This window comes from Aegilops tauschii, chromosome 1 (genome assembly GCF_002575655.3).
Source record: "Aegilops tauschii subsp. strangulata cultivar AL8/78 chromosome 1, Aet v6.0, whole genome shotgun sequence".
Classification (NCBI taxonomy): Eukaryota; Viridiplantae; Streptophyta; class Magnoliopsida; order Poales; family Poaceae; genus Aegilops; species Aegilops tauschii.
The window spans coordinates 117,778,939-117,803,637 of NC_053035.3; the positions used below are offsets into that span (position 1 = coordinate 117,778,939).

The following is a 24,699-nucleotide window of genomic DNA, read 5'->3' on the forward strand; positions in this document are numbered from 1 at the left end:
GATGCTTGGAGCTGCTTGAAGATGCTAGTCTTCGATAGGCTAGGCCTTCCCCTCTATTCTGCATTCTGAAGTTCATTCCACATATACAACCCTTCCATTTGATACCAATGCATACTTAGTATAGATATGATGCTTGCGAGTACTTTGGATGAGTACTCACGGTTGCTTTGTTCCCCCCTTTCCCCCCTTCTTTCTTCTTTCTGGTTGTTGCAACCAGATGGTGGATCCCAGGAGCCAGATGCCACCCCAGTCGACTACTACTACCACCCCGAGGGTGCCTACTACTACGTGGAGCCCGCCAACGACCAGGAGTAGTTAGGAGGTCCCAGGCAGGAGGCCTTGCCTCTTCGGTCGTTGATGTTTGTGCTAGCCTTCTTAAGGCAAAACTTGTCTAACTTATGTCTGTACTTAGATATTGTTGCTTCCGCTGACTCTTGTGTATCGAGCTATGTATTCGAGCCCTCGAGGCTCCTGACTTGTAATATGAAGCTTGTATGACTTTCTTTTGTGTTTAGAGTTGTGTTGTGATATCTTCCCGTGAGTCCCTGATCTTGATCGTACACGTTTGCGTTTATGATTAGTGTACGATTGAATCGGGGGCGTCACACAAGTGTTCAAACATCTGGCCGATCCTATCTATTAAATTGTGGTTCTGTTACAGCTTAGGAGACCCTTGGCGAGGCGGTAGGATCGTGCGTAGTTTGATGCCTTCACTAGCTACAAACCTAAAGATCAAGTGCGGGCAGCTCCGGTCGACATCATGCCAAATCATCGAAGCTAGGGTGGCAGCTGATCCGTATCATCATATCTGTATAGTGTTATATCGTCATTAGCTCAGCATTGCGTCGCTCCATGGGTCATTGTTGGCCTTGTATCAAAACCTTTACTTTTGCATGTTGCTTGTCGCATGTCTTTTTTTGTACCTTTCTTACGTTGAACCTTGTAAGGGCCTTAGTATAATGCCTGGTGTGACGCCCGGATCATTAAGCTACAGTGAAACTCTACTAATGATGCCACATCACCTCCGTTACTGTTGCTAAGCTCGCATTAGTTCAAAACAATTCAAATTCAAATTTGAATTATTGACAAAAATCAAAAGTTTTTAAATGTTAAAACTAAAATGTTCTAAATGTGGCAATTAAATCCTAGGTAATATTGGTAGAGACCGCATTTCTATAAAATAGTTAAATACACTAAGGTAATTAAAACAGTTGCTAAAACAAATGAAAACAGAAAAAATGAGTAAAAAGAAAAAAACAAAACAGTAAACCAAAAAAAGCAAAGCCCCTCTCCCTGGGCCGAATGGCCCAACTGGCCATCCAGGCCACCAGAAGGCCCACCCCCCCCACTCACCTTACCCCCACGTACTGAAACCCTAACCACCCCATCGCCTCATTCCCACCCCCACGTTCGCTCCCCCTCCCAATCCGATCTGGATTGGGGGCTCGATCCACACCGACGCCCGCCGCTCGACCCCGTCGCCCTCGACGCCCATCGTCGGACCGCCGTCGCCGGAACGCTTCCTCGCCGGATCTCCTCCCCACCGCGTGTTGTCCCGTCCTCCTCCCCAAGCCCCGTTGCCTTGTCCCTATACCGTACGATGAGGCCCGGCCTCCACCTCCCCTCTCTCTCGCGCGTCACCTCGTCCGTCACCGCCAGCGCGCGCTCGTCACGCCCCGCGTCGTCGCCCCGTTCACCGTGCCTCCCCTACTGTCGCCTGGCTTGTGTGCCCCCGCGCCGCTCCGCCTCGCGCTCACCGCGGCCCCAGCACGCATGCCTCACCGCACTCACGCCGTCCGCCCCGCACGGCCACCTCGTGCTGCTCCTCCCCAACGGTCACCGCACGCGCCGCCGGCAACGGCCGCACACGCCCAGCTCCCCCTTCTGCTGCTTCCGCCAGCCACCCCGCCCGCACGGCCCCGCTTCTCGCGCCGGCGCTCACCGCGGCGCCATGTACGCTCTGGCCCTTCCTGCTGCTGCAGTACGCCGGGGCCTCGGTGCCCCTCGGTGCCCGCTGCGCCTCTCGCCGTCGCCTGCGCTGCCCCGCGCTCCGCCGTTGCCGCACGCGGTCGCAACCCCTCGCGTGTGCCCCCGCGCCACCACCTCCAGCCTCGCCGCGCCGCCCTGCTCCGGCCCGTCTCCCATGCTCGGGCCGCCGGCCCGTGCCGTCCGCGCCCCCTCGCCTCGTCGTTCCAGCGCCCTGCTGTTGGCCTGGGCGGGCACCCATTCAGGCTGGCGCCCGTCGCCTGCACGCCCGATCCACTAGGCCCCGATGGGCCTATGACTAGGGGGCCCACGCCCAGAAGTTAAAAAAAGGAATTTTTAAAATAAATAATAAAAAATATATTAAATAATTAATTAACTTAATTAATTTTGGTTAATTAACCTAATCATTTAACTAAACTAATTAATCATGATTAGTTAGTCTTAGTCAATGATGAACGGGACCCACACGTCTGTTGACCCAGTCAACAGACATTGACTGAAGACGTCATGCTAACGTCATAAAATGATTTTCGATTTAATTAATTCTGTTAATTCTAAAAATAATTAAAAATTTAAAAATTAATATAAAATAATACGTAGCTCGGATGAAAATACTTTGTACATGAAAGTTGCTCAGAACGACGAGACGAATCCGAATACGCAGTCCGTTCATTCGGCACACGTCCCTAGCATAGCGAACATGCAACTTTCCTCCTCCGGTCCGTCTGTCCGAAAACGCGAAACACCGGGAATACTTTCCCGGATGTTTTCCCCCTTCGCCGGTATCACCTACCACCGCGTTAGGGCACTCCTAGCACCGTTATATGTCATGTCATGCATCGTCATGCATCTGTTTGCATTGTATTCATTGTTTCTTTCCCCTCTTCTCTCCGGTAGACTACGATACTGACGCCGCTGCTGCCCCGATCGACTACGGTGTTGACGACCCCTCCTTCTTGCCAGAGCAACCAGGCAAGCCCCCCTTGATCAACCCGGTATCGCCTATTCCTTCTCTCTACTGCTTGCATTAGAGTAGTGTAGCATGTTACTGCTTTTGGTTAATCCTATTCTGCTGCATAGCATGTCTTTGCTACTACTGTTGTTACCTTTACCTGCAATCCTAAATGCTTAGTATAGGATGCTAGTTTATCATTAGTGGCCCTACATTCTTATTCGTCTGCCATGCTATACTATCCGGCCGTGATCACTCGGGAGGTGATCACGGGTATATACTTACATACATATTATATATGACACATGTGGTGACTAAAGTCGGGTCGGCTCGTAGAGTACCCGCGAGTGATTCACGGATTGGGGGCTGAAAGGACATTTGTCCCGACGGCCCTCTGAGTGGATCTTTGTGGCGGAGCGACAGGGCAGGTTGAGACCACCTAGGTGAGAGGTGGGCCTGGCCCCTGGCCGGCATCCGCGGTTACTTCAAAATAACACGCTTAACGAGATCTTGGTATTTGATCTGAGTCTGGCTACGAGCCTATACGCACTAACCAATTACGCGGGAACAATTATGGGCACTCGACGTCGTGGTATCAGCCGAAGCCTTCTTGACGTCAGCGATTGAGCGGCGTGCGCCGGGTTGGACCGCGTAACGCAACTTCCTTTGTAATGGAGGTTGCTATTTCTGCTCACCGGCCGCGTTCGCAATGTACAGGTCTGCAACGGGCGATGGGCCCAGACCCCTGCGTGCTTAGGATTTAGACCGGCGTGCTGATCTCTCTGTTGTGCCTAGGTAGGGCTGTGACGTGTTGATCTTCCGAGGCTGGGCATGACCCAGGAAAGTGTGTCCGGCCAGAGGGATCGAGCGTGTTGGCTAATGTAGTGCACCCCTGCAGGGAAGTTTTTCTATTCGAAAAGCCGTGTCCCTCAATAAAAGGACGATCCGGAGTTGTACCTCGAACTTATGACAACTAGAACCGAATACTTAATAAAACACACCCTTTCAAGTGCCAGATACAACCCGGTGATCGCTCTCTCACAGGACGATGAGGAGAGGATCGCCGGGTAGGATTATGCTATACGATGATACTTGGTAAACTTACCAGCTACTCTCTTCTATATGCTTCAAGGTGGAGGCTTCCAGAAGCGTAGTCTTCGATAGGACTAGCTATCCCCCTCTTATTCTGGCATTCTGCAGTTCAGTCCACAAATACTACCCATTTCATTGATACCAATGCATATGTAGTGTAGATCCTTGCTTGCGAGTACTTTGTATGAGTACTCACGGTTGCTTTGCTCCCCCGTTTCCCCTTTCTATACCCGGTTGTTGCGACCAGATGTTGGAGCCCAGGAGCCAGACGCCACCGACGACGACTGATACTACACCGGAGGTGCCTACTACTACGTGCAGGCCGCCGCCGACGACCAGGAATAGTTTAGGAGGATCCCAGGTAGGAGGCCTGCGCCTCTTTCGATATGTATCCCAGTTTGTGCTAGCCATCTTATGGCACCTTGTTTAACTTTATGTCTGTACTCAGATATTGTTGTTTCCGCTGACTCGTCTATGATCGAGCACTTGTATTCGAGCCCTCGAGGCCCCTGGCTTGTATTGTGATGCCTGTATGACTTATTTAATTTTTAGAGTTGTGTTGCGATATCTTCCCGTGAGTCCTTAATCTTGATCGTACACGTTTGCGTGTATGATTAATGTACGATTGAATCGGGGGCATCATACCTGGCAATCGCCTTGTTTCTAAAAACATGTAACTTATTCCATTACTAAAGACAAGAGAGAGACTCTATGTTGAGTGAGTACATTTCAATATGAACTGAACCACCATCACGTCTATTCAACAGTGAGGAGTAATGCACTGATCTATTAGTTGGATGCCATCCAAAAACCTTCAACTTCATCATGCATGAACATTTCCAAATCCACTTAAAGATGGAGTCAACTACAATGTGATCATGGGCCAAAACATAGAAGATCTTGGAACGAGCCGGTATAAGTATGGGTCGCCGGCGGAGGAAAAGGGGTTCGGTCGGCCGAGAAGGGACCAGAACAGAGGCGCCGTTGGGCTCGTGCTGGAGGCAGGCTAGATGACGGTGCGATGAGATCCGGTCGAGGGATGGGATGGCGGACTAGGGCACAAGAGGATAAGGTAGTAGGCTGAGCTCCAGCTTGAGTTACCGATGCAAGTAGGTGTAACGATGTAGGAAGAATCCTGGGAGATCTATATTTGAGTTTTTTTTTTACAAAATCCATGAGCGGGAGGGCATGGACGCACAGCCGTGCAACCCATCACACGGATGGTCACACACATCGGTCACAGGCAAACCCCATTCGGAGATTACAGAGAGCGCATGATTCATTTAATGATGATATGAGCAGGGACACACTTAAAAGCAATATACTAGAGATATACCGAGAGGCCGTCATATTTATACAAAAAAAGTTACAGACGATTGTTGATGAACATTGAATGGTGAGATTCAGTGGAAGGACATGAGCAGGTTCTTACTCTTGTGTAGCCATGAGACACGAAGTCCCCAACGGTGTGCCCCCCCCCCCCCCCCCCCCCCCCCAATGGTGACTTGAAGCATGAGCTTATGTGCTCTCACATCAAAACAATTTGAAAAAAGACTGATTTTTTATGGTCTTCTAACTTTTTTTAGGGGGACTTGTCTTCTAACTGCATTCATATTTTACCGAGAGTTATGTGCAAGAAAATAAAAATGAGTGATCTAAAAGGCTTTTCTTCAAGCTGTGAATAAGCTAAATAAAAGGCTAAGAAATTTGTTTTTCTTTAGACCATCAGGCATGTTTTTCTCCACGAAAATTTGCGCAAGCAATTAAGGCACCCTAATATCTTCTTTAAGAAAAAGGCAAAAAATCTCTTACGTACAATTTATTATGAGTTCTATTCTACTGTTCATAGGCAAAAGCAGAGTTCGAACTCCGTACCTCTGGCACGGTGACGAGCAAAAGCATCCCATCTAACCAACCAAGCAGCCCTAGAAAACATACCTTTAACCATAAGCAGATTTCTTCCCTGCCTATTTAAGTCTTCCGCAGGCGAGCGCCGTTGCCTCTCCCTCCTAGCGCCACCCATCCCGCTTTCCACCCCCACCGGCGGCAACGAATTCCAGCGAAAAGCGAGGCAAGGCCGGACCGATGGCGGCGGCGCGGTGGCAGCAGCAGGGGGAGGCGCAGAAGCTGCGGTGCACCAAGGAGCCGTACGTCGATGACGACGGCACTCACAGGATGTACGTATAAAGCGCTCAAACCAAAAGCATCGATGCTTCTGCTGCTTGATTGCTCGCTTCAATTTCGCTCCCGCTGCCCAAGTTTATTTCGCTGACGGATTTTTTGTCTTCGCTTCTGCTGCTGTTTGTTCGGATGATTTGCGTCTCTTCAGAAAGAGCATGCGGTTCAGCACCTTCTCCGGCGGCGAGGTCCGCAAGTCCGCGGAGGCGCAGGTCTATAACGGCTGGATCTACGACGAGAACCGCAAGCCCGCTCCCGGCGGTTTGCTCGACACGCGGATGGTATGCTGCTGCTCTTTCCGGTTTCCGCTACTTGAGGCGTCTGTCTGTCTGTCTGTGTGTGTGTGTATTTATGTTGCTTCGCACGATGAAGGGCATGCCACCTTTTGTGTCCGTGTACAATGTAGTAGATGCTTTACTGATTGATCAATCCGTGGCATATATGGTATAGCTGTAATTCGAGGACCAGCTCTTGTTATCACATTTCACTCAATATTTTGCAATAAAAGGTCATCTTTCTTGAAATAAATTAAACGAAATGCTCGCGAGATTTACCCTGAGAAATTTCAGGGAGCTGCAAACAGAGTATATATGGGATTATGGGGAGTGCCACTGTGAGGGGTTTATGAACAATTCAGTATTATATATACTGCTTCCTGTAATAGGAATGCCACTGTCTTGTGTGTGTGTGTGTATGTGTGTGTGCGCGCGCGCGCAATGGATTGTCTTACTGATCAAAACTTGTGTGGCATAGTTGTAATTAGAGGGCTGGCTCTTGTTATGACATTTCAACAAATTTTTGCCAGCCGATGAATAAAAGTTTTCCTTGTGAAATAAATAAACTAATGGAAGATTTCTGTGATATATCGTGACAAATTTCAGGGAGCTGCAAACAAGTTTGGGGAGTGCACAACTTGCCACGGTTCATACACCGAGTGCCCGGGCCATTTCGGTTACATCAAGCTTGCGCTTCCGGTTTTCAACGTCGGATTCTTCAACAGTATCGTCAATGTGTTGAAGTGCATCTGCAAGGCTGTTAAACCATACAATGTTCAAGTCCAAGGGGCGCTCCACCGCACCGGTTTAGTTGAGATAAGTTTCGGTCCAGGGTAATTAGAGTATATGGTTGTAATCTCTTCATGTATATCTTATCTCTACTTTTCTTGTACCTCAAGATGTAATCTCAACAAACCTGTATGCTTATCAGGGATATGCCCCTGCCTATATTAACACGAAACCGTCGCCTCGAGAGAGGTACGACGTTCTCCGCTGTTTCACATGGTATATAGAGCCCCCTCTATCCATCGCATCTAGCAAAAACCATCCACCGCCAGCCATGTCGTCCTCCTCCAGCACCGTCCAGGCCTCCCTTGGGCAGGTTGCAGAAAAGCTCACCCGCACCAACTACGTCCTGTGGCGTGCGCAGGTGACACCGCAGCTGAGAGGGGCTGGCCTCTTCGGCTACGCCGACGGCACCATGCCGGAACCCGTCAAGATCCTCGTCACGAAGGACAAAGACGGGAAAGAAGAGCAGACGACGAATCCTCTCCATCCGATCTGGTTCAGAGAAGGGCAGCAGGGACTTGGATACTTGCTCAATACTCTCACCAAAGAGGTCCTCGTGCAGGTTACCTCCATCGCCACGCCGCACGAGCTCTGGGCAGCTCTCGCCCACATGTTCTCGTCGCAGTCTCGAGCCCGCGTCAACAACATCCGGGTTGCTCTCTCCACGGCGCAGAAGGGGACACAATCCGTTGCTGCCTACTTCGCCCAGATGAGAGCACTCGCCGATGAGCTCGCAGCCGCCGGGAAGCCCATCGATGATGATGAGCTTGTCTCCTACATCACCGCCGGCCTCGACATGGAGTATCAGCCCCTCGTCTTCGCCACCGACGCGCGCACCGACACCATCAGCATCGACGACCTCTACGCTCAGATGAGCAACTTTGATCAGCGCCTCGCCCTCTACAACAACAACTCGGGCGGGGGCTTCAAGTCATCTGCCAACGTGGTCGCTCGCGGTGGTGGTCGCGGCGGCGGCAGTTCACGCTATCGTGGACCTCCGCGCGGCAAGGGCAAGCCGCCATCAGGCGGAAACAGCAGCGGCCGGCCCTCCAACAACAACAACAACAAGGGCCGCCGTGGTGGCAGGCCTCGCGCCAACCTTGATGCGCCGCGATGCCAAATCTGCGGCAAGCTAGGCCACACCGCCCGCGACTACTGGTATCGCTATGAAGACGATGGCGAATCCTCACAAGATGAGAAGGTTGCAGGCGCTGCTGACGGCTCCTACGGCGTCGACACGAACTGGTATGTGGACAGTGGCGCAACTGACCACATCACCAGCGAGCTGGAAAAAGTGACGGTTCGTGAGAAGTACCGTGGGCAAGACCAAGTTCACACTGCCAACGGAGAAGGTATGAGCATTAGCCACGTTGGTCATTCAATGCTTAAAACCCCCCATAGAAATATTCGTCTAAGAATTTTTTTGCATGTTCCTAGTGCTTCGAAAAATCTCCTTTCAGTTCATCGCATTGCCATTGACAACCATGTATTCCTTGAGTTTCATCCGTTTTTCTTTTTGATCAAGGATCAGGTCACGAAGAAAATTCTGTATCGAGGTAGATGCGTTCTAGGGTTGTACCTGTTGATTCCGGAGCTTAGGAGATTGAATAAACAAGCCTATGGTGTCACCAAAGTCTCTTCAACACAGTGGCATGATAGATTAGGGCATGCATCTTTTTCTTTAGTCGAACATTTGCTTAAAAAGAATAAGCTCCCGTTTGTTGGTGAGCGAGATCGTGAAACAATTTGTGATTCATGTCAGTGTGCTAAAAGTCATCAACTGCCTTATCCTATGTCTACAAGCATCTCCACAAAACCTCTTGAGCTCATTTTTTCCGATGTTTGGGGTCCTGCCCCTAAATCAGTTGGCAGACACACTTATTACGTAAGTTTTATCGATGACTATAGCAAGTACACGTGGATCTATCTCATCAAAAAGAAATCTTATGTATTTCAAGTTTTCCGCAACTTTCAAGCACTAGTAGAAAGAAAGTTTGATTGCAAAATCCTAGCTCTCCAATCCGATTGGGGAGGGGAGTACCGCAACCTCAACTCCTTTTTTCAGCAAATTGGTATATCACACCACGTGTCTTGCCCCCATGCTCACCAGCAAAACGGATCAGCCGAGCGCAAGCACAGGCATATAGTTGAAGTTGGCCTAGCCTTACTTGCGGCTGCCTCTATGCCTTTGAAATTCTGGGATGAGGCTTTTCTCACCGCAGTCCACCTCATAAATATGTTGCCTAGTAGAGTCATCAACAATGAATCTCCAGTAGAACGTCTCCTTCACACAAAACCAGACTACACATCTCTACGAGTGTTTGGGTGTGCGTGTTGGCCGAATCTTCGGCCGTACAACAACCGCAAACTCATGTTCCGATCAAAATAGTGTGCTTTCTTGGGCTATAGTCCACAACATAAGGGTGTGAAGTGTCTTAATGTATCCACTGGACGTGTCTATATTTCCCGTGACGTTGTGTTTGATGAAACTGTCTTCCCTTTTGCACAACTTCATCCAAATGCCGGAGCTCTTCTTCAAAAGGAGATTCTTCTTCTACCTTCACATCTCACCGGTCGTGACAATGGGGATGTTTTAGACACTGATGATCAATTGTTGACTAATCCTCTTACTAATGATGGTCTTGAGTCTTGTGATGCAACAGAAAAAAGTTGTGCAGAAAATGGTGAAGAAATCAGCCCAAATCATCACTTTATGCTTCCTGGACAAAACAGCAGCAGCATCGGAGCGGATCTGCCTCGGGATCCCGGCGCATCCCCCTCGGGATCGCTTCTGCGCCAGTCTGCCGCCCTGGCCCCCGCGGGATCCGCGCCCTCAGCGTCAGGCCGATCCGCCTCGAGCCCCGCGTCGCCACACGCCACCAGCGATTCGGTGGACCGCCCGGTGGCCGCTCCGCGCCAACCCACCAGCGCCACGCGGCGCCAACTCCAGCCGCCCGCGCCTGGTCCCACGCCCGGCCCCGCGTCTGGCCCCGCACCTGGTCGGTTCGGCCCCGACACGCGCTGCTACGCGCGGCGCCCATCACGGCAGGGTACTGGCGCTGATTCCCGTGTGGATCCTGCTGCAGACCCTGTCCCGCCGGCGCAATCATTGACAAATCATGCACCCCCTGCTGGATCGGGATCCTCTGCGGCGCCTTCTTCTTCAGCTTCACGTGCACCGGCCACAGAAGATCCGGTCTGCATGTCCTCGCCCAGCGAGCCTGAGGCTGTTCCTGGCGCTGGATCTTCTGCGGATCCCTCTTCACCACCTCGCACTAGACTTCAGAGGGGAGTAACTCAACCCAAAAATTACAAGTCTTTAGCAAAGTTTGGACTTACTTGTGTTTCACATGAACCAGATATACCACACTCTGTTGCAGAAGCTCTAGGCGATCCAAAGTGGCAGAAGGCTATGGAAGATGAATACATGGCGCTTCACAAAAATAAAACTTGGCACTTAGTTCCAGCACGTCAAGGCAAAGATAAAAATGTTATAGATTGTAAATGGGTCTTCAGAATTAAAAAGAAATCTGATGGCACCATATATCGTAATAAGGCTAGGCTAGTGGCAAAAGGTTTTAAGCAAAGGTACGGTCTAGACTATGAGGATACTTTTAGTCCTGTCGTAAAGGCTGCTACTATTCTCTTGTTTTGTCTATTGCCGTATTCAGAGGATGGAGTCTACGCCAGCTAGATGTTCAGAACACGTTTCTTCATGGTGTTCTGGAAGAGGAAGTGTGCATGAAACAACCTCCTGGGTTTGAAAACAGACAAAAACCCCTCCACATATGCAAGCTTGACAAGGCTCTATATGGATTAAAACAAGCTCCTAGAGCATGGTATTCTCGGTTGAGTTCAAAGCTTCAAGGACTTGGGTTTGCTCCTTCCAAGTCTGACACCTCACTGTTTATTTTCAACAAGTCAAATACATCTATATTTGTACTCATATATGTTGATGATATTATTGTCACAAGCTCATCTGATGAAGCTATTTCAGCACTGCTCAAGGATTTGAACTCTGAGTTTGCTCTTAAGGATCTAGGAGACTTGCACTACTTCCTTGGCATTGAAGTAAAAAGAAATGGAGATGAGCTTCACTTGTCCCAAGAGAAGTGTGCCACTGATCTTGTAGCAAGAGCAGGGTTGCAAGGTTGCAAGGCAGCTCCAACACCTCTATCCAGCTCTGAGAAATTATCCTTAACAAAAGGGAAACTCTTGAATCAAGAGGATAGCACCAGGTACAGAAGTATGGTTGGTGCACTGCAATATTTAACTCTGACTAGGCCTGATATTTCTTTTGCTGTGAACAAAGTATGTCAGTTCCTTCATGCACCCACTACAGTACATTTGATAGCTGCAAAACGCATACTCAGATATGTCAAGAATACTTTCAGTGTTGGGCTCACCTTCACCAAGTCACCATCAACACTTGTAAGTGCCTTTTCTGACTCTGATTGGGCAGGTTGCCTTGATGACAGACGCTCAACAGGTGGTTTTGCAGTGTTCTTTGATCCAAATTTAATCTCATGGTGTGCTAAGAAACAAGCTACTGTGTCTAGATCCAGCACAGAAGCAGAATACAAAGCACTAGCAAATGCTACTGCAGAAATTATTTGGGTTCAGTCATTACTGAAAGAGCTTGGGATACATAGTAGACAGGCTCCATGTTTATGGTGTGACAATTTGGGTGCCACCTATCTTTCTGCTAACCCAATATTTCATGCAAGAACAAAACATATCGAAATAGATTTTCACTTTGTCAGAGAAAGAGTTGCAGAAAAAAAGCTGGATATTCGGTTCATTAGATCTCAATACCAAGTTGCAGATGGCTTCACTAAAGCTTTGCCTACCAGAGGTTTTGAAGAATTTAAGCGTAATCTCAACTTGTCCAAGTTGTGATTATGGGAGGGTGTTAAACCATACAATGTTCAGGTCCAAGGGGCGCTCCACCGCACCGGTTTAGTTGAGATAAGTTTCGGTCCAGGGTAGTTAGAGTATATGGTTGTAATCTCTTCATGTATATCTTATCTCTACTTTCCTTGTACCTCAAGATGTAATCCCAACAAACTTGTATGCTTATCAGGGATATGCCCCTGCCTATATTAACACGAAACCGTCGCCTCGAGAGAGGTACGACGTTCTCCGCTGTTTCACAAAGGCAATATTTTTTCCCTTATATGTCTGATCATGTTTTAGTTTTTCCTTTCCTTAACCGCTCCTCACGATGAGATGCCTTTGCAGCGCTGCAGCATGGTTCTTCTTTCGGAGAAAGACCGCCAAGAGTTTCTGAAGAGGATGAGGAATCCGAGAGCAGAAGTACTGCACAAAAGCGCCATCCTGAGTAAAGTTAGGGACAAATGCAGGCCATGCCGTTGCCACTGGTGTGGATACATGAATGGCAAGCTTACTTCTAATGCTTCTTTTCTCTTTCTTATGTTGCTCATCACTTGAAAAATAAACACCTGACCTGACAGCTTTTAGAACTTAACCTTCTATTTTGGGTTGCATGTACAGGTGTCACTAAGAAGGGGCCAAAGACAGAGGAGGCTTGGCAATTGTTCATGACTGTAGCAAAACGTTGGATGGAACTACAGAAGAACTTCGGTCTGCTTTATCGCACAAGAAAGAAAAGCTATCCTTTCCTTCCGTTCACCTGTTAGACCCTCAAACCGTCCTCGTTCTTTTCACAAGAATGACTGATGAGGTAGATGTCGTTTGTCATCTTACAGGAGTACTTGTTACTTTCGGTAGAGTACCACAATTTATCAAACATAGGTTCTCTTGCTTGATTGGTTTTGTCATACTTCAGGACTGTGAACTGCTGAACCTTGGTGACAGACCTGAGAAACTTATCATTACAGAGATTGCAGTGCCACCTGTGCCCATCCGTCCTTCTGTTTTTGTTGGTGGCAATAAAACGAGGTTTGTTCTCTATAATGGTGTTTCAGCATAGCCATCTGCCATTGAAATGCCACTAATGTCTTTGCTTCTTGCAGCAATGAAGATAGTATTACTTGCATATTGAAGAATATTGTTACTGCAAATCACATAATTAAAGAGGCCCTTAAAAAGAGGGGTTTTACGGTGCAAATTACTAGTCACGGGAGAGACTAGTATTTGAACAGATCCACCGTTGATTTCAAGGGTAATCTAGGCACTTTATATTAGATTTTTTTCTCTTAGCCCAAGGGCAGTTTAGTCCGATAAAAAGTTTATTAATCAACTGAAAGTCCCGACTGAATCGGCCCCTACACCTGCATTCACGTCACCCAAGCCCTAATTGCCGCTCTCTCGCCGCCGCCTGCCGCTGCCGCGCCGTCCGCCTCGGGATCCTTCTTGCCCGTCTGTTCCGGCCACCGCAGCCTGCCGCTGCCGCGCCGTCCGCCTCGGGATCCTTCCTGCCCGTCTGTTCCGGCCACCGCAGCCCACTCGTCGCTCTCGCCGCCATTTGTCACTGCCGCGCCGTCCGCCTCCGATCCTTCCTGCCCGTCCGTTTCGTCCGCCGCAGCCGACCCGTGGCTCTCGCCGCCGCTTGCGGCTACCGTGCCTTCCACGTCCGGAACCTTCCTGCCCGTCCGTTCCGTCTGCCTCTAACAGGAGCTGTGGCCGCCACTTGCCGCTGCACTACCGTCGGCTAATCAGCTGTCACCGTTGGCTCCGCCTGTTCATCCGTCTCTACCACTGCTGGTCGGCCTGCAGAAAGGTAATGCTTGAACATGAACAACTCTCTATGTCAGGCTGTTTCATTACTTAGTAGCTTTATTTGTCCTCGTTGTTTGTTCTCATGCGAATCCTGCAAACTACTTAACAAGTAATGAAACGGCCTGACATAGATTAGTCCCAGATCATAGCAGGGTGTATATTTCCATGTCAATTGTCCTACGAAACATGAAATCTCCAGGATCACAAAAGCACATTGATAGCAGAATGTTGTACAAATCCGTCATTCAGGAAACCATGTCAAAGAAGCACCGCAACTTTTCAAACTACTAGAAAACTTAGCTGCACATAAAGATTACTATATGAGGCTTTGCACTAAACTGATATTTTTCCTAATAATCAGTTCTTTCCTCAGAGGAATGTACAGTAGAGATTATATTCCTTTCCTAATAATATTCTTGTTCCTCAGAAGGATATACAGTAGTACAACCAACTCATAGGATGATTTTTCTTCTTTGAGAAGCTGTAAGTTGCTATCAATAATTCTCTAGAGCAGGAATTGCTTGCCGGTGTATGTAGCAGAAGTACTTTGATTTACATTTTTTATGATGTAGTCTGGCACTGGAGATGCCTAAATAACATTATTCAGTTTCTTTGTGGATGGCAGTTACACAACATGGATGCTCACCACGTCAGTATAGAGGAAATTGAAGAATATTACATGGTGGTTAGTCAAACATTCACAAGCGAGGAACAAGGTTTCGAGTTCTATAACAGATATGCTAAAGCCAAAGGGTTCAGCGTGAGGAAGGCCAATGTGAAAAACAAGGGAGGCATAAGAATCCAAAGGTTGTACATGTGCAGCAAAGAAGGATATAGGTCCTTGAAAAACTTTGAAAGGTCCAACCGGAAAAGGAAACCAAGGGCACTCTCTCGTTGTGGATGTGACGCTCGACTGCAAATCGAGCTCAATATGGAAACCCGTGAATGGTTTGTCAAGGACTTTGTGGACCAACATAACCATGAATTCACTAAGCCTACCAGACACCTTTCTTATGGTCTCATCGTGGACTTAATGATCCTCAAAAGGCTGATGCCATTGAGTATGGTATTGGTGGTCTACGCACACATCAGATAATGGACGTAATGGAGAAGCAGCATGGTGGGTATGACAAAGTCGGTTGTGTGTCTCGGGACCTATATAATTTTATTGCTGAGTACAAGAAGCAAAGGATTGAAGGTTTTGACGCCCAATACATGCTGAACTATATGGCTGCGCAGGAAGAGAGAGATTCTGAATTCTTTTACAGGTACAGCACAGACAGCGAAGGCCATCTGCAGAACCTTTTTTGGTCAGACGCGCAGTCCCGGTTGGACTATGATGCCTTTGGTGGTGTTGTTGTGTTTGACAGCACGTACCGTGTAAACAAATATAACTTGCCATTTGTCCCATTCATTGGATTGAACCACCATCGCAGCACAGTTGTCTTTGGGGTCGGCATTGTATCAGACGAGACCGTGGCATCATATAAGTGGCTGCTCCATTCATTTTTGGAGGCGATGCACCAGAACCATCCCAGGTCTGTGATCACTGATGGGGACCATGCAATGGCGAGAGCAATATTGCAGGTATGGCCGAACACAGATCATCGGCTGTGTAGCTGGCACATCGAACAAAATATGGTACGCTACCTTCGGAACCGAAGCTCAGCGACTTTAGAAAATTGATTTACCGTGCTTTCGAGGTTGATGAGTTTGAGAGAGGTTGGCTCCAGTTCAACAAACACTATGGGATAACGGAAAAAGACACGTGGATCTGCAGGATGTACGAGCTAGGAAAGAAGTGGTCTGCAGCCTATACCAAAGGAAGGCACTTCCTGGGCATGAGAAGTAATCAAAGGAGCGAAAGTCTAAATTCTACGCTTCATGTGCAGCTGGACAGGAGAATGAGACTTATTGATTTGCTGCAACACCATGAGCATTGCATCTCAGTTATGCGAAGGAATGAGGCTGCAATGGATGTCGTGGCCTCGCAGACGGTGCCCTTCACTGAATTAATGGCTGACCCACTGGAGAAAAATGCGTCATATATCTACACCCCTATAATGTTCGAGAAGGTTAAGGGGGAGATCGTGAGGTTATCAAAATGGCAAGTCGAGGAGGTGAACAAGGAAGATAGTTTGACGAGGTTTGCAGTTGTTCATAAAGAGGGGAGGCAAGTAAGATTTGATGTGAGGTGTGTTTATGTGGGCTCGGTGATAGCGAGTGTGCACTGCCAATGCCGGAAGATGGAGAGTGAGGATATTCCATGCACACATATATTTGCTATTCTGAAGTGCGTTGGGTTAGACACCATTCCTAGTTGTTGTGTTGCTAAAAGATGGACGATGAAAGCCAAGCCTGCCTTCGATTCAGACAGGAGTGCCAGTACGCAACAATGGTCAGAACGGATGGATCGTTTCCATGAGATCCGTAACGATGCAAGCGTTGCTTTTTTTAAGGCTTCGAAATCCGCAGCGCAATCAGAGAGGGTGATGGCATTTCTCAACAGTATTATTGATGAGGGTGAGAATGACGAGAATACTAACATAGCATCATTTGGTCCTTTTCCGGCATATTTTTCTGGGGCACGCCAAACCTTCACAACTAAAGTTCTGGATCCAATACCAATTATTCCAAAAGGTGCTCCATCGAAGGGCAGGTTGAAGCCATTCCAGGAGACTATGAAGAAAAAGAAGCCCAAACATGAGTAAGGACGCGCTGTTTTTTCAGTGATATTTCTAACATTTGGCGCAGATAAAATAAGTTATGTTTCCTCATAGAATGTGTTGCCCACACTTTCCATCTAATGTATTTTCTCTATCCATTCTCATCAGCTGCGGGCAAAGTTGGACAGGCGTTAATTATGCTGAAGAGCCACACATCAGTTGAATCAGCTATCTACTTGTCTAAACTTTTTAAAAGTGTCAGGATTTTCAAGTGTCTTGATGTAATTTTCCCTTTGGATATTGAACATTTTCCTTTTTGGCTCCATGCGTAGGACATGATGATTGTAATATGGCGGTTTTGGCTGTATCAAGCATTTACTTAATTCTGCAATGCCCTTTTGTCATTCTTTGACCACCTGTGATATTCGTTGTTCTGGTCCTTTGATTATATAATCGTTTTTTAATAATGGTCTAATAAATCTTTCGAGCGCTATAATCAAGTTGCTGTTTGCCTGGCTAATAAACCATAGACCCACTTACTTTATGGGCCTATTCGGTTGCCTGGATGAGGCCCACGTAGGCCCTAGCGGTCTCAAAAAGTCACCCCGAACCCACCAGGTGCATCCTGTAGGCGCCGAATTAAACATGAAAGAAAATAAAAAAATCTCAAAAAAATCAAAGAAATTAAAAAGTCGAGATGGGGAGTTGAACCTCAGACTTCACATATGAGAGCAGCAACACTAACCAGTTAAGCTGGCAATTGTGAATAGATGAATAGCAGCGCCAAACTTAAAGTACTGTGCACAGTGCCACATCCGGGATTTTTTTTTCAAAATATTAAAAATTTATGCAAGTAACATGAATTGACGAGTACCTAGCATTAAACACCACAGTTAATAATATGAAACGTACCTGTATTAGGGCTAGGTTGCCAGCTGGCCACCTTAAATACCTTCATTACGCATCTACGACAAGCATCGGTCTTCATTGAACTACATGTGGAGGCACTAGGGGACTTCGCCTATTGCAAAGGTTCCTAATGACATTTCAGATTCTATAAAAAAGATCACTGATATTCGATGTCTTTTTCTTTATGTTTTTAACTTGCACACAATTTTGCCGCACAACATTTCGTTCATTTTTGGCGTCGGGTACCCGGGTGGGGCCTCACACGCCCTGCCAAAAGTTGGGTAGATTCCGTGATTGCGCTCAGGCACGTCATGTGGAAGGCGGTGGTTTCGGTATGGGCGGAATGGACCCTCGTGTGTATGTCTCTCCTTCGCATCCGCCAAACAGGATCATTTTTTTTTCGTCGGCTACAATGACCATGGAAAGCACGCATGCCAAAATTTATCGCGTTTTGACACTGTATCGATTTTCTATGATTTTTCGGGCCGAAAAACCCTAAAATAGTGCCCGGACGTGACGCAATTTTTGAACATGTTTTCATTCAATCATTTCTGTTATGATTAATTTTCATGCAATTGTAGGTTGTTGACGACCTGAAAGAGCCTTTCGAGTCCCAAAAAGAGCCATCTTGCTCTGAAAGTCTACCTTCAGATCTGAAGGAGCCCAACCAACAAGTATTGGTATGTTCATCTCTTGTCTATATTTCCTACTGTAGTTTATCGTAAAGCATCTAACCTTTTCCCTACTCTTTACTTTGTTAGAACATGTTTGGTACACTCATTGGCCTGGTGAAGGAGCCTAAGCCATTGCTACTAAAACACCATGCTGAAACCTATAGTCAGTTTGGCCATGCAAATCTGAACATGCAGGACATTATGCATCAACAGAGATGTCTGGGTTATCGTTTTGAAGACTTCATCTCAGCCTACAATGTAAGTGTCTTCGGTGCTTATACCTTCAAGTTACTAAAATATTGAAAATGACACATGATCTTTTGTTTTTGCAGGACCATTGTTATGGAATTTCTAACAAAACAAAACCCACACATGCGTCAACATTTCAGAATTCAGGGAAGGAGCAAAAGTCAACCTTCAGGAACCTTTCACCTGAATTACAGGTAAGCACATATACATCTTTAATTAATTTATTAATGTGTAAATCTAAGACCTCATCGCATATTGCAGAGTGCTGCTAAGAGCCCCAAGCATGCAGACAAAAAGTTCACTACGAAAGGAGCTACCAGTAAAGATGTAAAAGAGGCCGAGGATGAATCCCCAAACCTTTTCCACAAATCTGAGGTAAGCTCACATACGAAATTAATTATTTGCAAGTCCAGTTGTTTTCTGTAAATATAATACCTCTCTTGCATGCTACAAATCAAGTTCTCTGTCAATATAATACCTCTCTTGCATGTTACAGAGTGTTGCGAAGACTGCTGATAAGATGCCAGTCCGTATGAACCAAGTAGCTAAAGATGTAGCCGAGGAAGACTCAATTGGGTACAGAATCCGTAAAGGAAGGAAGTCTACATCCTTTCAGAAAGATGATTTTCTGTATTACGACGCACCGAAAACAAGAAAGGCTAGGAAGACTAAAGTCAAAAATGACAGCTTTGTGTCTGAAGGCAACAAGGATGAGCTTGATGTTGACAAAATCAGAGATAATATAAATGAATCACCCATTTTTGATGATCTTGTTCACATTGATGACGTTTATCTAGAGCAAAGGCATCTAAGTGTCTTAACCAGCGACAATGTTACCCCAGAAAGTGACAAGTGGTTGGGAGAACAGGTATCTTTACTTTCTGATTTGAAAGGAAAAAAATTCATATTGTTGGTTTAAATTGAAATCTTAATTGTGTGTGTTTTTTCAAATAAAATAGCTACTTGATGCTGGCATCGAGTTGCTTAGGGCCAGCAAAGTTGAAGATGTGAGGAAGGATGGAAGGGTCTATCTCGAAAGATCAATCAAGACCCAACTTCTGAAGCGTGATGGGCTTCCTAACATGCAGAAGGAGGTTCTGTCTGGAAAATATGGTACAGAGCAAGGGGACAATTACCTTGCTCATGAGATGGTAAGAACCACCCTACACAAAACATAAACATATGAAAGCCGAAAACTAATTGTATTTTTTTTAGATATTCCTGCCTATGAATCTGCAGAACCTGCACTGGTATTTGGCCGTAGTGAACACACACAAAAGGGAGATCCAGATCCTTGACTCCATGCTCGATCACGAAGACCGCCTAGAACTGCGCCAAACCGTGAGTTGCAATATGGATATTACTAAATTGTTATATGATTTAACTGTTAGACAATGACAAAATATCATATTTGACACTCCGTTTTGCAGCTGCTAGGTATGGAAGCACATGTGAATCTATCTCTAAGAATGAAGGGGGCCCAAAATAGCAACTGGCCTGACTCACTACTGTCAAAATGGCCAGTTTTTGTGAAGAAGACCCCACAACAGTCAGATGGGTACATACACAATTGTCAAATTTTGTTTTCAAACTAAATTAGTAGGACTGCGCACTAACAATTATCTTAATTTATTGCAGTTGTTCATGTGGGCTATTTGTTCTTAAAAACATGGAATCCTGGACAGGAGACGAGCACACTGACGAGTTCAAGCAGGTAAAAGCACACAACATATTCATATGCACTAGCAGTTTGACCGGAACTAACTTTTCCTCTTGCATAGGTTCACATTGACAAATTCGGAAGGGAACTACCTGCTATGCTGGTCAGCTCGCCACTTAACAAGTTGAGGAAGCGCTACCTTGAAGCAACAGCCAAGATGGACGAAGACTCCAAGATGGACCAAGACTGAAGACATACACGCGTCCAGGAGTCCCTTTTGAGTCGTGCCATGTAGTTTCAGTCCTTTTCCGCATTAGCAATTTTTAGGGAATAATATCGCATGAAGACAATTCGTGTTTTGTGGTTTCATTTTTGTGTGTTACCAAACTATTTTTACCATACTCTATTTCTTATGGAGTAATTCGACATATTTCAATAAAGTGTTAGCAAACTATTTACTATGATGCAATTATGTGAGGAATCTATTTTCTTTGTGCATAGCTTCATGATGGAGCAGCGATGTTGTCTTTCTTCAAATCAAGCATACTATCTAACAAGGATGATAAAAACATCCCAAAGATGCATAGTTTATACTGGTACATGCTTCTACACTGAGAACACACAGAAAGAGAAAGCTTTCACTGTACTTATCTAACAGAGACGCTGATTTCAGTACATGTCATTCACATGTTTGCTATCTAAGTGTTAGAAATCTATTTTCCAATATTTATGTTTTCTTTAGTGCGTGCCTATCAATCATCAACATCAATCTGACATTGAAGTTCTTCACTTTATTTAAGGCCTTGCAGCACGATGTGCTTCTCGGCAACAGATTGCCGCTGAATTCACGTCTGCCATGAGAGGCCGGGCTAAAATGGAAGCAGGATTCTATGGTTACCAGTGAACTGCATACTTTTCTCTTTTTCCATGCTGAATTTGATCAAGCGAATATAAACAATTTCTACCCTTTATTTGATCAAGCTTTCTTACTTGGATGTAGCAAATAAAGGGTAGAAATTGTTTATATTCGCTTGATCAAATTCAGCATGGAAAAAGAGAAAAGTATGCAGTTCACTGGTAACCATAGAATCCTGCTTCCATTTTAGCCCGGCCTCTCATGGCAGACGTGAATTCAGCGGCAATCTGTTGCCGAGAAGCACATCGTGCTGCAAGGCCTTAAATAAAGTGAAGAACTTCAATGTCAGATTGATGTTGATGATTGATAGGCACGCACTAAAGAAAACATAAATATTGGAAAATAGATTTCTAACACTTAGATAGCAAACATGTGAATGACATGTACTGAAATCAGCGTCTCTGTTAGATAAGTACAGTGAAAGCTTTCTCTTTCTGTGTGTTCTCAGTTAGAAGCATGTACTAGTATAAACTATGCATCTTTGGGATGTTTTTATCATCCTTGTCAGATAATATAATTGATTTGAAGAAAGACAACATCGCTGCTCCATCATGAAGCTATGCACAAAGAAAATAGATTCCTCACATAATTGCATCATAGTAAATAGTTTGCTAACACTTTATTGAAATATGTCGAATTACTCCATAAGAAATAGAGTATGGTAAAAATAGTTTGGTAACACACAAAAATGAAACCACAAAACACGAATTGTCTTCATGCGATATTATTCCCTAAAAATTGCTAATGCGGAAAAGGACTGAAACTACATGGCACGACTCAAAAGGGACTCCTGGACGCGTGTATGTCTTCAGTCTTGGTCCATCTTGGAGTCTTCGTCCATCTTGGCTGTTGCTTCAAGGTAGCGCTTCCTCAACTTGTTAAGTGGCGAGCTGACCAGCATAGCAGGTAGTTCCCTTCCGAATTTGTCAATGTGAACCTATGCAAGAGGAAAAGTTAGTTCCGGTCAAACTGCTAGTGCATATGAATATGTTGTGTGCTTTTACCTGCTTGAACTCGTCAGTGTGCTCGTCTCCTGTCCAGGATTCCATGTTTTTAAGAACAAATAGCCCACATGAACAACTGCAATAAATTAAGATAATTGTTAGTGCGCAGTCCTACTAATTTAGTTTGAAAACAAAATTTGACAATTGTGTATGTACCCATCTGACTGTTGTGGGGTCTTCTTCACAAAAACTGGCCATTTTGACAGTAGTGAGTCAGGCCAGTTGCTATTTTGGGCCCCCTTCATTCTTAGAGATAGATTCACATGTGCTTCCATACCTAGCAGCTGCAAAACGGAGTGTCAAATATGATATTTTGTCATTGTCTAACAGTTAAATCATATAACAATTTAGTAATATCCATATTGCAACTCACGGTTTGGCGCAGTTCTAGGCGGTCTTCGTGATCGAGCATGGAGTCAAGGATCTGGATCTCCCTTTTGTGTGTGTTCACTACGGCCAAATACCAGTGCAGGTTCTGCAGATTCATAGGCAGGAATATCTAAAAAAAATACAATTAGTTTTCGGCTTTCATATGTTTATGTTTTGTGTAGGGTGGTTCTTACCATCTCATGAGCAAGGTAATTGTCCCCTTGCTCTGTACCATATTTTCCAGACAGAACCTCCTTCTGCATGTTAGGAAGCCCATCACGCTTCAGAAGTTGGGTCTTGATTGATCTTTCGAGATAGACCCTTCCATCCTTCCTCACATCTTCAACTTTGCTGGCCCTAAGCAACTCGATGCCAGCATCAAGTAGCTATTTTATTTGAAAAAACACACACAATTAAGATTTCAATTTAAACCAACAATATGAATTTTTTTCCTTTCAAATCAGAAAGTAAAGATACCTGTTCTCCCAACCACTTGTCACTTTCTGGGGTAACATTGTCGCTGGTTAAGACACTTAGATGCCTTTGCTCTAGATAAACGTCATCAATGTGAACAAGATCATCAAAAATGGGTGATTCATTTATATTATCTCTGATTTTGTCAACATCAAGCTCATCCTTGTTGCCTTCAAACACAAAGCTGTCATTTTTGACTTTAGTCTTCCTAGCCTTTCTTGTTTTCGGTGCGTCGTAATACAGAAAATCATCTTTCTGAAAGGATGTAGACTTCCTTCCTTTACGGATTCTGTACCCAATTGAGTCTTCCTCGGCTACATCTTTAGCTACTTGGTTCATACGGACTGGCATCTTATCAGCAGTCTTCGCAACACTCTGTAACATGCAAGAGAGGTATTATATTGACAGAGAACTTGATTTGTAGCATGCAAGAGAGGTATTATATTTACAGAAAACAACTGGACTTGCAAATAATTAATTTCGTATGTGAGCTTACCTCAGATTTGTGGAAAAGGTTTGGGGATTCATCCTCGGCCTCTTTTACATCTTTACTGGTAGCTCCTTTCGTAGTGAACTTTTTGTCTGCATGCTTGGGGCTCTTAGCAGCACTCTGCAATATGCGATGAGGTCTTAGATTTACACATTAATAAATTAATTAAAGATGTATATGTGCTTACCTGTAATTCAGGTGAAAGGTTCCTGAAGGTTGACTTTTGCTCCTTCCCTGAATTCTGAAATGTTGACGCATGTGTGGGTTTTGTTTTGTTAGAAATTCCATAACGATGGTCCTGCAAAAACAAAAGATCATGTGTCATTTTCAATATTTTAGTTACTTGAAGGTATAAGCACCGAAGACACTTACATTGTAGGCTGAGATGAAGTCTTCAAAACGATAACCCAGACATCTCTGTTGATGCATAATGTCCTGCATGTTCAGATTTGCATGGCCAAACTGACTATAGGTTTCAGCATGGTGTTTTAGTAGCAATGGCTTAAGCTCCTTCACCAGGCCAATGAGTGTACCAAACATGTTCTAACAAAGTAAAGAGTAGGGAAAAGGTTAGATGCTTTACGATAAACTACAGTAGGAAATATAGACAAGAGATGAACATACCAATACTTGTTGGTTGGGCTCCTTCAGATCTGAAGGTAGACTTTCAGAGCAAGATGGCTCTTTTGGGACTCGAAAGGCTCTTTCAGGTCGTCAACAACCTGCAATTGCATGAAAATTAATCATAACAGAAATGATTGAATGAAAAACATGTTCAAAAATTGCGTCACGTCCGGGCACTATTTTAGGGTTTTTCGGCCCGAAAAATCATAGAAAATCGATACAGTGTCAAAACGCGATAAATTTTGGCATGCGTGCTTTCCATGGTCATTGTAGCCGACGAAAAAAAAATGATCCTGTTTGGCGGATGCGAAGGAGAGACATACACACGAGGGTCCATTCCGCCCATACCGAAACCACCGCCTTCCACATGACGTGCCTGAGCGCAATCACGGAATCTACCCAACTTTTGGCAGGGCGTGTGAGGCCCCACCCGGGTACCCGACGCCAAAAATGAACGAAATGTTGTGCGGCAAAATTGTGTGCAAGTTAAAAACATAAAGAAAAAGACATCGAATATCAGTGATCTTTTTTATAGAATCTGAAATGTCATTAGGAACCTTTGCAATAGGCGAAGTCCCCTAGTGCCTCCACATATAGTTCAATGAAGACCGATGCTTGTCGTAGATGCGTAATGAAGGTATTTAAGGTGGCCAGCTGGCAACCTAGCCCTAATACAGGTACGTTTCATAT

The 24,699-nt window shown here is 45.6% G+C and overlaps 1 non-coding gene and 1 pseudogene across 1 annotated transcript; both read left to right on the forward strand.

Moving 5' to 3' along the window:
• The first annotated feature begins 6,037 nt into the window (after positions 1-6,037).
• The window catches only part of LOC109781855 (DNA-directed RNA polymerase III subunit 1-like), a 40,841-nt pseudogene continuing 22,179 nt past the window's right edge, over positions 6,038-24,699 (forward strand).
• Positions 8,021-8,159, forward strand: LOC120972998 (small nucleolar RNA Z247). Its single transcript, XR_005767127.1, has one exon. It is a non-coding gene; the product is annotated as a small nucleolar RNA Z247 (small nucleolar RNA).